The sequence below is a fragment of the Diorhabda sublineata genome, chromosome 3 (genome assembly GCF_026230105.1).
Source record: "Diorhabda sublineata isolate icDioSubl1.1 chromosome 3, icDioSubl1.1, whole genome shotgun sequence".
NCBI classification, from domain to species: domain Eukaryota; kingdom Metazoa; phylum Arthropoda; class Insecta; order Coleoptera; family Chrysomelidae; genus Diorhabda; species Diorhabda sublineata.
This window is the reverse complement of record NC_079476.1, coordinates 3,676,992-3,693,793: the sequence shown is the minus strand read 5'-3', so window position 1 is coordinate 3,693,793 and position 16,802 is coordinate 3,676,992. Positions and strand designations below refer to the sequence as shown.

Genomic DNA, 16,802 nt, shown 5'->3' with positions numbered 1-16,802 from the left:
TTTTTTACAATTGGTGTCCGAAGTATCTTACAAACACGCGTAAATTTTCAATATTTTTCAAAGTTGTATTAGCCGATCAATGTTCCACTCGATATTTTCTATTTTCTGTTAACGTTTTTCTTATTTACTTAGACTCGTTTTTTTCGTGGGGGAATTAACAAACACTGTCTCTTACATTCTTAATTTATTTACACACTATACAATACACTTAACTTATAATAATTTACTCATAAATATCACTTAAATAATTTACGTTGATTACTTTGACTAATTAGTTCATTTTATTACGACTATTTATTTAAAACTAAATTTACTGCTCTACCTTAACTTAATTATACATATATCAGAAATAGAATTCTACAAAGTTCTAAAACAAAAAGAAACAAGAGAAATAAATAAATGAACTTTCCTAGAAATTTAAATACTGTAAATAAACCGCCCGCTACATTAAAAAGTTCTAAAAGGACACATCAAAGGCACTTCCGCCATTTATAAAAAAATATAGAGATAACATTTTAGTAAGTATCTGAAACATACATAGTACGGTTCAGGAGTTCTTGGCCTCATATAGTAAATAGAGTGCATTCGCAAAATTTTTATTCACGCGTCAGTGTCTCAACAAGCTTTTCGCAAAGTTTCAACTAGTTGTCTCTATCCATTTTATTATAGCAGAGCGCGAACCACCACCCTCACAAATTGTTTTGAAAACTGTCTTAAATTGAATTTGGCGCAGTTATAAAATTTTTGGATTAAGAAGAGCTCTCACTGGAGACGATAATATGGAGACTACTCCAGAAAACTCTAAATTAGAAGAAGAAATTGTTCTAAGTAACATAAAAACAAAAGAAATAGCAGCACAGACCGACATTTCCAAACCAAACTGTTCTAAAGATCCTACATATGCATTTCAATATAACAACAAATAGTACAAGGTGGGTGCTGCGAATTCTGAGAGCAGTGCAAAGGCGGCGACGACTAAATGCTAGACATTTTTGGAGCTTCACCTTTAGAGGTCACGAAAAGACCATAAAAAGTGATGGTTACAATATTTTTGTTTTGCGAGAGTATCCTTTTGATTTAAACAAATACAACTGTGAACGAGGCATATTTCTCTGACTTACGACGGCGGTTACGTCAAAACATCATTGAGAAAAGATGCCGTAAAATCAGCTGAGGTGTCCACTTCCTTCATGATGATGCTCCAGTCCACACTGCTTCGCTTTCTAAAGCTAATCTACACGAATATAATTTAACAGATTAAACACCCATCATATAGCCCTAATCTAACCCTATCGGATTATTTTTTTTTCTCCCTAAACTGAAAGCCGAGTTAAGGGGTAAAATATTTAACAGAGACTATGACGCTAAACGGGAGTTGTAAGAACGTTTTGACTCTTGGAGATGTATCATATTTTAATAGTGGCATCGAAGCTTAGTCAGATGTTCTGCAAAGTGGGTAAGTTAAATTACTCAATTCACAACTTTGTAAAAACTATTTATCAACATTCAAGTGTCTAAGGGTCATATGGAATCTCTTAACTACGATGTTGGTTCCCGTAAGAGGAGGTTTACAATAAATATTAACGAATACAATAGTAACTAGATGTTAAATAGGTAGATTTATGATTCTTTACAGTCACAAAAATTAGGTTATCCTAGACGATATGTTAAAAAAAGGTTTTTATTAGGAATGGTGATATAATTCATAGAAATAAAGGAGGATATGTTCACAGTTTTTTATTATGTGTAACTTTCTTTCTGTTTTAGGCTAAGAACTTATGGAACGCACTATGTACTTTGTGGTTCAACGTTCAAAATGTTTCAACGTCAACGTCAAAATGTTTCTTTATCTTAACAGTTCATTAACCTGCAGATAGTCGTTTTCTCTTTACACAATAGTATTGATGAATCAATGTTATTGCTAAATAAAAAACAATTCATTAAAATGCACTAGTTATTTGATTAAAATGATTCACAATTTATATATTCAATTATATTGACAATAATTAATCGTTACACACTTTATCGGTCTGAATAATAAACAACGAACCGATTTTGCTTAATTTCTATTTATTGGAAATTTCGTCGTATATTTTCATAATCAATAAATTGAATCCATAAGTTATTTTCTTGTTTATATGAAGGTGAAGAAAAGGCCATTATTATTTATAAGTTCTTGACTTTGTAAACTATTTATAATTTGACCGCTAGCATTTTTAATTAAATTATTCTTAATTTATTTTTGGAAAAAATTATGTTCATATATATGAATTGTATCGAATTCTTTGCCAGATAGATTATGAGCATTTCCTTATTGGGAACGTGGCAATGAAACACCAAAGTAGACTAATTTTAATATATTTTATCCAACTTAACACCACCATAAATCTCAATTAATTATTTCCTAGAAGATGAATACATAAGTATTCGAAAGCTGGGAAAATATATTAAAATTAATCTAATTTGGTGTTTCATTGCCACGTTGCCAATAATAAAATGCTCTTTATTGCTACATCTGCCATCCAAAAGCATTGTGGTAGATCGGTCGATCCATCACCCGTCACTTCTAAATAAAACTTTTAGTAATTTTTTAATGGAAGCTCCATGTATGTGGTAGCTGCAGGGAAAAAATCATCATAAGAAGAAAAATTGTTATCAGGAGACCAAATTCCTGTTGTCCTGAAGCCATTTAAAGCACTATGCATCGTACATGCTCGAATAAATGCAGCTCCAAGTAAAGTAGAAATTTAGAATAATGTCACCACTTTCCCATGATTCCATATTCTAACTTCCTTCTCATAATAAACGCTAACAGGTCTCATTGAAGCAACTTCTAAGGGTGTATTGCGGTGAGAGCAGTACTATGCAAAGCATAGTGAAATCAATCTATTGTCTCGAGCAAGATCAGTAAAATCAATATACTTTGGACGTCTGACAAAATGTGATAAACTGATGGATTCATTTGTAGATTTGAATCAGGATAAAATAGTTTCTGATGTTACCCAACTAGTTTCACTTACTTCAGCCCATTCTCCAGGTTGCTGATGCAGTTAAAACTCTTGCTGCTTTTTTTACGTGAAAAGATCATCGTAGTTGGCATAAAACCTCCCCTAGCTGAAACATAAATCACTGTCTGACCTCTTTCACTGGGAGATATAACACCAATTTGTCACTTTCCCTTTGATGCTCTTATTTTAGAATGACTGGGATTCACTGTGATTCCCGTCTCATCACAACTGAAAATCTTGTTAGATTATGTTTGTCCATAAATTCAGTCAGCAATGTATAAAATTGATTCACAGCTACGCGGTTGTACCCCATAGCCCGTGACACCGAAATGGCTTCTGGTGAACGTAGACCAATAACGGGGTGTCTCTTCAAAAAACCACTAATTTAATTTTTGCTAGTAATTTCGCGGTCTTTGTTAAATTTCTGGAAATATTATTTATAGTTGCCAACTTGTACGCCAATCTACGTACATAGATAAACCAACTAGGTGTTTCACCATATCTTTAGGACAAGTTGCCAACTCAAGTTCCTGTTCATCTATAATCCAGCTTTCTTATCTACTTTTTCTTTTCTTGACCTATCGACCTATTGTTGATTTTAGTACACTGAATTGAGATGAAGCTCTTTCTAAACCCAGTTCTCTATTCATTACCGCCTATTTTGCCTGCTCCATAGTGTCAAGGGACCGTTTTGTTTTTTTAATCCTATTATTCACCTTCTGAAATGGACACTAGGTAGTACTGTCAAAATAAAAGAAAAAGTAAAAAGATAGCTCGGTGCAGAATGAGGCGAGTTCCATTCCGCCCAGTACTAGGATTCATCTAAAGAATTGGTGTGACTGTAAACGACCATAATTGTGATTATTTACTGATTTTATGATGAACTAGATGAAGGACCGTGACGAATAAGTAGAACTCTTACAAACGAGAGCTTCGGCACACAAAAAGGTTAAAGAGATCTCGCTTGTATACAAGAAATATGAAGGAGAAATTGGCCAAGACATGGAGGGATAACGCTTCATCCCTATCCAAAACCAAAAAATCCTAGCATAAGCCTATCCACTGAAAACTTATCCGGCTCTCCCATTATCCGAACTTAGGTAGAACACGCCATAAAAGTAGCAAAGCTGGACCAGATGACATTCCCACCGAGGCTATAAAGCAATAACATTGACATGTTGGTAAACCTTTTCAACGGCATCTATAGCACAGACCACATTCCAAACGATTGGTTCTACTCTTGATTCCTAAGACATCAAAATGCAAAGATCATCGACTGATTAGTTTAGGATGTTCAGAAAGTTAGAAGAACTAGTGGAGTGACCCAGTTTGGTTTCAAAAGCGGTATGGGTACACGCGAAGCAGTTTTCTGCCTAAATACCCTCGTTCAAAACTGCATTAACCAACAAAAACACTTTTACATCACATTCATCGACTACAAGAAGGCGTTTGATACCGTCAAGCATGAAACTATGATAAAAAAGCTGCAGAGCGCCAACATCGACAGCAGAGATATAAGAATTAATCAAAACAATTAGTGGAACCAGAAAGCACGGGTTAGGTTGAATCAGACAATCAACACAGAAGACTTCAAAGTTTTTAGAGGGATACGCTAGGGGTGTATTTTGTCTCCTATGCTGTTCAACCTCTATGTAGGGAATGTTTTTGCTGAGGCTCTTGAGGGCTCTGATTATGGCGTTAAACTTAATGGATACAGACAACGTACGGGACATGCAATTATTACTAGATGAAATAAAAATATTGTGCATATGCACCAAGTGCATGGCAATAAGTAGAAATGCAATTTTATGTGCCCAACTGCAAATAAATAACACGCCTATCGAGCAAGTGAAGACGTTTAAATATCTAGGGATAACTATAAATGAGAAATGGACCCTCAGCAGGAGATTAAATACCGCATTCATTAAATTTAAACCATTATTGTGTAATAGTAATATCTCCTTTGACCTTCGGTATATAATGGTCAAATGTTATGTGTGGTCAATTTTACTGTACGGCATGGAAACATGGACATTAAAGATATCGTATGCAAAATACTGTTGTAATGACCTTGCATCTTGCACCTGAATTATCACGAATATTGTTTTTAGACATTTGGAAGCTCACGTGCCCCTTACTTTGAATAGAGCTTTCGCAGACCCTTTATATTCATCAACGATATGTCCAACACATTTTTTTAATATCTTCTCAGCCATCTATTCTCTCACTCAGATCCATTTCACGGCTACCCGAAATTACTTTGTCAACTGTTTTGATTTTTTCTTCGGTAACGGCTTCTTTGGGGCGTCCACTATTTTATCGTCGTATTTAAACTTAGCAAACACTTCTAAGACAATGTCCAAATAATGTTTCTCAATCCAATTAGAATATAATTTGATCTGAACTCCATGTAACGTGAATGAACATATTTTCTTCTTATCGATCTTCTCTTCTGAGGTTAGGTTAGGTTATACATTATTTCCACGTGTTCGATTTTTTAAGTAAACGCATCCTGTCACATTTCGTTGAGATTGAAGAGATGTGTTTAAAAGGAAGTAAACGTTTCCATCTCATTACTGACATCAAACAACATTTTATTCTATGATTTAAGCATTTTCCTAAAAACAAATAAAATATCTCACTTCATTTCGAAGAATGTTGCGTATACCATGGACAGACAGAGTGAGGAACGGAGACTGATAGAGAATTGTTCAACTTGATCAAGGTGTTAAAGGTTGGATACTTGGGTCACGTTCTTAGAGGAGAAAGATATACAATACCCCAGTTGATCATACAAGGAAAGATCGAAGGAAAGAGAGGCGTAGGCCGAAAACAAATGTCATGGCTGCGCAATATAAAACAATGGCCTGATAAATAACACCGCTGAGCTATAAATAGATGTCTGGCCATAAGATAATCGCCAACGCACTGTAGGTGCAAGGCGCTTTAGAAGAAGAAGGCATTTTGTACACTAACACTGGGTTCTTAATGGTTTGATATTCGTCGAGTAAGCTAGTCAGATTATTGGAACTTCATTCATTCCATTTTTTGGTACATAAATTGTTTTTTTTTGTGAAGTTGTGAATTGAGTTATTGAACTCGTCAGAAATTGAGAAAAAGTGAGTACACAAAATACACTCAGTACAAAGTATATGTCCTCGCTCAGTATCGTTGTTGAAAGTGAACAAATGATAGATACCATTGACAAATCTCGTTCTATTTCACCTGTCCGTTCCACTATCAATAATCAATTAATCTAAAAATAATTTCTATCTTATTCTCTTATTTCTAAATTTTTCAAATCACTTCTCGATTTGAACTCCATTTCCAAATATTCCTAATAATACTTCGCTGACTTACTTTATCTTGTAAATTTCAATTTTAATGATTGTCAATTTTACTTCAATGATTGATATGCTCTTACCAAATGACAATTGGAATTAAGTACGGTTACACCCTCATGTTAAACTGAAACAAATTCTAATTATGATTTCAACTAGGGTACGAAATTGATTGAAACAAATTGGATTTTCAATCATCGTCACTTCAGTTGTTTATTTTTTAAATTTTGTCGTTTCCATGAGGGACGATTGTTAATATTACGAAAGTTCCACTTGAAAAGTTGTTGAGATGATTTATACACAGACAATATTATAACTTTGAATGGGCTTTGAATGCAATAAACAATAAAGTTTAAAAAATAAACAAAGTTAGTGGTGGCAACAGATTTAAGAGCGGTGTTTGAAAAGTGAAGGGTAACAGTCTAGGCGATTAATGAGCTTATTCTGTAAAAAAATGTTAACGCTGTAAACTCTCAAGATCGATAGATGTTGCGAAAATTCTATTCCGCATAATTTCAATGTTGCTTACTTCGATGTGAATTAAAATAACAAAATCGGATTATTCGGAATATGATTTTTAACCGCGATGTTAATTTTGATTTAACTCTTTCAGTCTGATTTTTTATAATCTACATACGCCATCTAGCGATAAACGGTTTTAATTAGCATCAACTTTCTGACTATACTTGACAAGGTGCGAACGATTGGCAGTATATTGAATGAAAAATGTGATTCGAAGCTTTCTAATACACATTTTAATGTACATTATAATAAATCTGACAATAATAGTGTGAAATCTCTTTATAAGCAGGGAAAAAGATTCCTCTAGGTAAAGATAATCAAGAAACGTTGAATATACAATTTACTTTCAAAGAAAAAAATGTTATTTTATGAGAAAATGACGTGATATGTCATGTCGGAGTATATATTGTGCTATAAGAATTCAAATATATTTACCGTATAATAAGTTATACAACGTGTCTGTTATTTCATGATCCATTAACGTATCATCTCGGATTACCTAATTTTTATCATATATTAACCCAATGGAGAGCATAGCGGCGCGCTGTTCTATTCCTCACCCACTCACGGTGCGCGTGCCGGCACGCACTCCTTCCCCTTCATCAATGACGGGGAACGTGCCGGCGCGCTCGTTTCCCTTCACTTCACAACTCGACAATAAACTATCCATAACAACTATTAACTTACGATATTCAATCCGGAAAGCCTTTTACATTACTATAACTGTAAAGTTGCTTTTATTACCTTGAACTTGGTGATGGTATGAAAAAATTGCCGAGCTACAGAAATGAGCTTTAATCGATTCAGTTGACTTTCGAATAACTTGCACGTAAATGACAATACTGCAATTCCCAATGGAAATAGCCCAGATTATGTCAAACTAAACCTTTGTTTGACATTCTGTAAAAATGAAAAAAAAAGTTTCAATAAAATTGAAAGCCATCGGAAAGAGTTGTTGTTGATGAAAGCATGATCAAATTTAAAGACAGGAACTACTTAAAACAATATATGATTACTTAACAAGAGTACAAGGTTTGGAGGATGTGTGCACAGTCAGATTATTTCTCAGATTTTGATATTTATACTGGTAAACAGGGTAATAACGTAGAAACTGACTTGGGTGGTAAAGTTGTAGATGAAGGGTAAAAATCATGTATATATCAAGTATATTTTGACAATTACTTCAACAGGTCCCTCTGCAAGTGTAATTACGTGCGGCTAATATTTTAGCCTGTGGAAAGGTAAATTCCAACAGAAGTTTTTGCCGATGCTGAAAGAGTAATTACCGAGTTAGTAAGACAAAAATATGTTAACCGCAGAGAGCGCGATGGTACTAGAGTTAAGTTATCCAAAACAACCCTCTTTACAGCGGCCCATCATCATCAATTACTTATTTATTATTATAAACACTAACCTCTTTAAGTTATGTTGATATAAATTTTGAATATGTTTAGTCTGTCTGTAAGTTTTATAGTTTCCACTTCAACCCCATTGAAGTATCGTCTTCAGTTAATTATTATTAATGTGACAATAATGAACCATAAATATATTTATCTAATTTTATAATTATTATGGTATAAGATAAGAACTAATATATAAAGAAGCCCGTGAAACTAATTATTTTGTTCATTCAACTGAAATTGGCCAGTCAGATTGGTGTAACCATTTATAACTTAAATTATTAAATTCTTAGTTTGCTCAGTTTTTAAAAAAGCAATTTGGTGAATTGAATTATATAATTCTAGTATTGAAGTTTCCTGTCCAGAGCACGTCATAGACTATAACGCTTTCATGAATTTCGTCGATAAATTTAATCAACTAAAAGTTATGCTGTTGACAGAAAATTCCACAAATCGTGGCATCAACTTTCTTGAGTGTTGTGTTATCAATGCTTTTTTGATTTATAAGGAACTGAAGTCTTTTTCACGTCCGGATCTATGTATATACATATGTCAAAAATACGCTTGAATCAGCAATTAGCAGCAACCGTAGTTCCGGGGCTTCTTCTCCAGGCTCTACAGTATTAAAGTCACAAATCGACAATTCCTCAAGAAATTCATTTAGAATGCAGTCGCCATCAATCTGAAGGGACCACATCAAGAAGATGCTGTAATTGTAGCACCAAGATATCTCCAGTCTGTACTATATGACAGTGCAGTACATATAAAGTGCCACTTTGCTGGCTTTTCAGATTTTCATAAAAAATAATGTTTACAATAGTTTTGCCTGCGAGAATGTCAATTAATAATTATATCATTAATGAATAACACACATAACATTTAGTTTCTATTTGTATCAATACCTAGTCATGGTTGAAATGATTAAAAATAAGCTACAGAAAGAGAAATGCCTAAAGGTGTTTATACAGTTAATTCATTCCCCAATCTGTGGAAAATTAAGGATAAAACAATGGGCCGCATGCGTGTATATCTCAATTAATCTAAGAGGTTGCCCATTCTAGTGACCGAAAACTTCTGTAGAAATCCGGCTCCATCAAATTTTAAATCACAAGTGATAAATTGATGTTAGCTCGAAATTTACAGTTTTCTACACATTCAGAATAAATTGCGACGCATTTATCTTCCATTGATAGGAATCTGGTTTTCTATTGTTGTAATGTGAAAAGCAACCATAAAAAATATACAAAGAGGCCTTATATCTTAAAATTAATTCTCAACAACAAACAGGCTTCTAACAAGGCTATGTTTTACATTTGAATACATAAAAGTAAAGTCGAGTACAATAGAATTTACATTTGGGTTTTTCGACCTCTTAAATGTCGAACTTTTTCATTTACTAATAAAAAGTATTGAATATGACGTCTTTAAATACCATCTTGGAAAGTATTATTGAGATTATTTTTCAGGATAAACGACTAAAATTGACTGTTATGCGAGTATCATATAAAAGATTTTACACCATTTTAAACCAGCGTTTGAGCATAAAAAAGTTAAATCCGAATGAATATTGCGTCTCCTCATAATGGAAAAGAAACAACGTATCAATTTATTCTTTTCCATGTTACTCTTAAGCAAAATAGTTAAAAATTTTGCGTCGATCTATAAACTCCAAAAGCATCAAAAAAGCGGTGATTTAGGTGGACTGGACCCAAGTCTTCTAAATCGGCTGTACCAAGGTAAAAATCTGAAGTTACAATGACTATAACTGTACATTATTAAACCAATTAAGGAATATGAATAATTTGATCTTTCATTGGAATTCACATCTTGTTCCTCATCAAAACCAAAGACTTCATAATGGAACGTCCTCAGATAACCTAGAAAAACATTCTTTAATTGATTGCTCGAGTATTCTTCATATTCTACAAATTCAACTCTCAGCGCCTACCTAAGAAAAATAGATGAAAATTTAAGAATCTTACTTTGTGACTAAATAAAAATTATTCTATAGAATTATATTGAAATTAGCCCTTCGGCTTCTATGTTGCAACATTTCTACATATAATACTTAATACCCACTATTAACCATCGCATCCTATTCAACACCCACATTTTGTCTTACTCCTTGATCAGTTTTATTCTAGTTTTTTTCAGTGTATGTGACGGTGATTATAGAAGACATCTTCTTGGTGATGAACACGGAAAACTAAATAAAGAAAATGTATTGTTTCATCGATGACTGAAGTCAAAAGGAGGAAGAGTCTACAGAGAAATTACATCTTGTTTGGGGCATTTATTCAAAATTATTATTATTGTCAGAAATATAAAAATCATCCAATTATTTTTAGATAGTTGCTTTCAACAAAATAAAAATTTCTCTTCTCTTTCCATGTTAATAGTTTTGGAACGGAATTACAGTCAACATTGCATGGTTTTTCCCAAAACGTGGTCATTTGTACATGCCAGCAGATAAGGCATTTGATATTCTTAAAAAAAATATCATATTTTCCCATGAATATGATGACATGATAGAATCTGTTAGAACTTTATTATCTGTTCCATACTGCTTTAAATGGATGAGCTGGCAGAAAGTTTCTGAAACCGTAGTGACATCTAAGACAAATTTACAAATAACAAGGGTGAGACGTGTAATCATCGATTGCACAACGCCAAAGATTGGTCTAGCTCCGTCTCTCCCAACGTGGGGCCCACACCCCACAGGGGAAATTTGGATAATAAAGGTGGACAAATCGAAAATGGACTTGACATGATTTTAACCCTCCATTCTTGGACATTTGAATGCAATGCTACATTTCAATACCAAATTTGAAAAAAACATTCTCAAATAATTGGGAAGTATAATAAATTAATTTGACAAAACCAAAATATCAACCGGGCTTTAGAAGAGGTCAAGTTAATAACTCAGATTTAGCTGAATGTAGATTTGGTGCTGTAAATGATTCACTGATAAAAAAATGAAATCGTTTGGATTAGAAGCGTTGGTACTGCGGCTACGAGTATATATTGATATCATTTCTAATTAGCTTAGACCAGTTCCATGCATAAACAAATATTGCGTTACAATAGCAACTGAAAAAAGTTTAAAATGTCGTAAATTTTCTTCCAACGAGGAGGTAATAGAAGCTGTGGAGGTCTGGTTTGCAGAGCAAGTAGAAACATTTTTTTGGAAGATCTAGAGACGTTGCAGGTTCGCTGTAATAAATGTATCTAATTAAGAGGAGAATATGTTGAGTAATAAAATATTTTGACATTGAAATTTTGTTTGGTTATATAGTAGGAAAAGAATTTTTCAATATATCCTTGTACGATATCTGCGTCGATCGTGAGTTCTCGGCAGAAACTCTGAAGAAGGTTATTTACTACCGTCGTCCTATTGACATTAGGATTAATAATTTTGTAATTAATAATTAGCCTATCGTACGCAGCATTTTTCTTGTTGCGGTTGTGATAATCTCTACTTTTCTTTTTCCACAAGCAAACTTCATTTTTATAGCACAGGATAAACTCTTCCAATAACTCAAGGATTCCGCTACAATCTTCTAGCGACATGTTTTAACGTGCGTAGTGTCTTGCGAACGAACTGAATGATCGGCCCCTGACTTCCATACACTTCGACAATGATGTATCGAAGTTTTGCGCTGAGTTTTGTACATGCTTTAGATAAAACTGCGCAAATGAACTGACGTCATCTTAAAAAATAGGATACGAAGTAGAAAATATATTATATTACAGAGACGCAAAATATCCAATATAACAACATTGATGATTCATATTAAATATTTTATATTATTATTACTTATAAGTTTTATCAACAAAGTTTATGTCATATTTGAATCACAAGTAAGATATTATTAGTCTCTTTTAATTCCAGGAACGTACTTCATGCCAATTTTGTCCCAAAATACACCAAAATAAAATATACTTGCGTGCATAGCAATCGTCCCACTGTAAATTTTTGGCTTTAACTTTATATTTATTTTAAATTTCCTTAATTTCTTATTTCTTAGACCTTTTGCTGTATCAATGCATCTAAATGTCTTTGATTTCAGGTCTCTTCTATATTAAAATTAGTTTTTTTGACTATATCAATATGATATTGACCTGAAAATTTGCGTATTTATATTAATCAATAGATTAATTATTCATTTCTTGTGGGATGTTAAGCCACTCCTCTTCTACTGCAACAAAAGCTTCGAGATCCAGTTTGGGGTAGCTCAAATTCTTTGTAACTTATAAATGTTCTATCGGATTCAAGTCAGGACTGTATACTGGCCACTACCTAACCCTAACCGACTTCTTTGCGGCCTTGCATTGTCATTCATAAAGGTAAATTCGTTTCCAATTTAGTGGACGTAAGGTACCACATGAATTGCTAAATTCTTTTCGATATATCTATCAGCCGTTAAACCTCTTCTTCCTTAAACAAGGTCATCTCTACGAATAACCACAGGAGCGGTGCGTGCTCCTATAGAAATTGCACCCCATAATCACTCCGTTTTTCAAAGCTGCAATCTGCATATCGCTTTCTTGGTCTCATCACACTCTGCTCCTTTGAATTGTTCCAACGTCTGATGATCCTGATTGTGCTTGCTGATGAATTGGACCAAGTTTTGGACGAATCGCAGGTGTTTTAATTTATTATTATTATTTTCTTGCAGTCTTCATTTTACTGTCCACTGCCTAATAGTCACTTTTCGCATCTCACGGAGCTGTATTGAACGGTATTAAAATTATAAAAAACGAATAATATGCAAATTTCTGTTCCAAGCCCCATAATTTGTAAATTACATAATGTATACTCATATTAATGCATATTAAATTTTCTTTCAAACAGTATATCGCTTGTCCAGTTCAAGACTGGTTTATTTCAAAAAAAGCGATTTCTAAGGAGAGCTGATTAAAGTTTATGCTTTTCTCTTCAATTGATATCCGATGATTGTATTATCCGAATTTTTTAAATTTTGCACGAATCATCACAATAAAAGTACTCCTCTATAGATTTACAGAGGTTTTCCTCTCTCTCTCTATACTATTTTTTTTTATAAGTAATTATGAGCAAAACTCCAAGATGATCCTATCTTGCACCGAAATATTTCAGGTTTTTATAGATAACTCCAGTTATTAATCATTCAAAAGCTGTTTATTTTTTATGAAACAAGTACAAAAATAAGAACAAAAGTGTAAAACATAATAAATATCTTCATGAATTCAAAAATCCTTGAGACTAGTGAGACATTTTTAGTGAAAAAAAGTCATGAGTCTTTATTCTCAGTGGTAACTACGTCTTTCTTCAGACTAGGTAAGCACAAATTGTAGACAAAAAAACATTTTCATTATTTTAAGATAATCACAGCTTATTACAAAATATGACTTTGTACAATAAATGCATGTAAAACTTTATATCTAGATACTACAAAAAGAGAAAAAAAAATACTGTGCCAATTCGTTTCCTACTGAAGGAACTCAACAATACAATTACTTGGAAAAAAATGCATGTAAATACTTTTACAACTAGATACTTAAAAAAAGAGAAAAAAAATACTGTGCCAATTCGTTTCCTACTGAAGGAACTCAACAATACAATTACTTGGAAAAAAATGCATGTAAATACTTTTACAACTAGATACTTAAAAAAAGAGAGAAAAAAATACTGGGCTAATTCGTTTCCTATTGTAGGAAATCAACAATACAATTGCTTTGGGAAAAAATAAAAATAATAATAATAGTATAAAATAACAAAAATTGTAGGAAAACCAAGGAAGCGATTAGTTTGCACCTTTTATAAATTTTTGTAAAACTCTTTGTAACACAGAGGCATGACAGCTACACCATTGGTTTTTTTCTGGAAAAGAGAAAGTAATGCTTCTTTTTTTTTATTAGTGATGCTCGACTTTCTTGTATAGGCCTTGGAGAGTGTTACAGTTGGAGTGAAACTGAAACTGCAAGAAGCAGATGAACTGCTTCGACGTTTCTTGTTCTGGTTTGCTATGTTGATAGATTTGTAATCTTGCTGAGAGAATGATGTTTTATATCGAAAAAATCCAGGCTCATCTTTGTGGGTCTCAATCACATAGATATCAGCGATTGGTACCTTAACACCGTCTTCATTGAACAAAGCGTCCTTTATTGTCAAGTCAGCTGTCAGCTTTTTCAAATTGGTGATTTCGGAGAAATCTATTTGCTTGACAGCGTATGCTGGAGGTGTCTTCTTTGCTTGTGAGATGATAGAAATATAATTCTCTGGGACGTAGATAGGTGAGGCTTTTCTATATTTCTTTATAACCCGTTCTATAACTCGTTTTGAGTGTGTTCAGTTACTAGGAATTTGTGCGCTATAGATCTGAAAGAGGAATCAGTAATCCTTAGTAAATAAACAAATAGAAAAAAGGCGACTTAGTTATCGGAGGAGAAGAGTGTTGAACAAAATAATTCTTCTTAAGGTTCGTATACGCTACATGAAGAGAAAGATATCTCCATAATAGATCACTTACCAAGAACAATATTACTAAAAATTTCAGTGTTAAAGAGGGCTATCTCAGGTTGTCTCCAATAATTACTGGAAATTTAAGAGCTAAAGAGGGCTATCTCAAGTTGGCTCTTTCTTGAAGAGAATAATCTAGAGGGAAATAAGTTAATTTACCATTCAAAATAGAGCCATTATCATAACAGTTCAGTTTTGTACTAAAGATCGATGTGAAAAAGTTACTTACTGTCGGTTTATCACATAATAACCCACTATTGCACAATAGAACTCCACTCTCTCTATGTGTGGCAAGGATCAAAACTGAAATGATTCACTCTTGCACAGCCCCCCCTCCACAAATCAAAGATGGCCCATTTACATGCACTCCATCTAGGGGTGATCCACTAAGTTTTTTTAGAAACGGTCTTGCACAGAGTTAGTAGAGGCAATTTGAAGATAATTCATGCAAAAAACTGAAAATCGCTTTATTTTGAGTTAGACCAATCTTGAATTGGATAAGCGATATTTCGTTTTTTGATCTGATGAATAATATAGTAAAGTCAAAAGTTTACAGTGGGACGATTTCTATGCACGAAAGTTTAGTTTTTCGTTGTAAAATTGATTTAAGTTATATGTTAAGCCGTTAAACTTTTAGAAAAACCCAAGAAAAAAGTTGATTCCTGAAAATTTTGATTCGACAGATTTGGTACTTTTTGTAAATAAGCTCCGATCACCAATCTAACCTCATCTACTATGCCTATGCTCAGTTCTAATAATTTTTTCACTATGATTTATAATTAGTAACAAAAAATAAGGCTGCAGGAGGTTATTGTATTAATGAACTAAATTTCGTGTTATCTAATCTTGTGTTCCATATCTTGATAGTATCCCGTAACCAATAAAAGTTATCGTTAATAAATAACGAACGGTTTACAATTTGTAATCAATGAATATAAACAAAAGTCGTTAATAGTATTATTTTGTGAGTCTCTCATAGCAAAACATCTGGCATAAATATTATTAACAGCTTAAAAACTTTGTAATTTTTCATTTTTATTCTCCCTATGACATCCAATAAAAAAATAAGATACTACTATTTCTGTTATTACTATTGAAATTATTTCTATTATGACAAGTGGCGTGTGTTGTTAGCATATCAGATTTATCGTTCTTCTTATAAAAAAAATTACTTAATCATTTTAATTAACAGAAAACGACACAGATGTAGCCATCAAAGCACTATACCCGAACCCTTCAAGTACCATCTGCCTGTATGAATATGACGCAAAACTTCATCTTGATCCCTGCATCTACAACTGAATTAATGCACTTCAGTAACACTTGAAATCAACCACATGCAGCCAACAATGGATTAGAGATGGAGACTAATATTTATTCACAGTAACGATATTCTATTCAACTACGGATAACCCAAACTTGTGATTTTTATGGTGGCTTAATATATTTTTGCTTATTTGTTGTGGATGTAACAGAAAAATTGTTTTTTAAAGCTAATCGATGAGAGAGAGAGAGAGACGTTCTTTGAGGTAATTTTATTAAAGGGAAAGACTCAATTATGTTTTGATTTATTTTATTTATGTTTGGAATATTGATCTTGGATTCTAGTTTTGCCTGCTTGTGGTCCAGTTACTTAGTCCGTTAAAATCCTAGTTATTTGTACGTTGGTCTGTTTCCCATCACCTATACAATATCTACGAATGGGCATTTCGTCAGTACTGAAGTAGTTATGACCGATTTGCAGATGTAGGGTTGTTCGCCATTCCTTCAACGTTATTAAAAAGAAGCTTATAATAGTTGGATGCACTTTTTAAATCTGCAGTATCTCCACAAGCCAGGAATGAGGTACACTATCAAACGCTTTCTTGTAATCTACGAAAGCAGTGTGTAATTCCGGTGATCTTTCTGTGCTTGCCGAAGTATCACAGAGTTCACAATAAGTTTTTTGCACCCTTGGTGATCCTTCCTCTTTTATTATTTATAAGGTGAACGTTATATAGATACAAGATAAAATTGTGATGTTATATTC

The 16,802-nt window shown here is 33.2% G+C and overlaps 1 pseudogene; it reads left to right on the top strand.

Moving 5' to 3' along the window:
* The first annotated feature begins 7,912 nt into the window (after window positions 1–7,912).
* On the top strand, window positions 7,913–11,042 carry LOC130441047 (uncharacterized; annotated as a pseudogene).
* The last annotated feature ends 5,760 nt before the right edge of the window (window positions 11,043–16,802 follow it).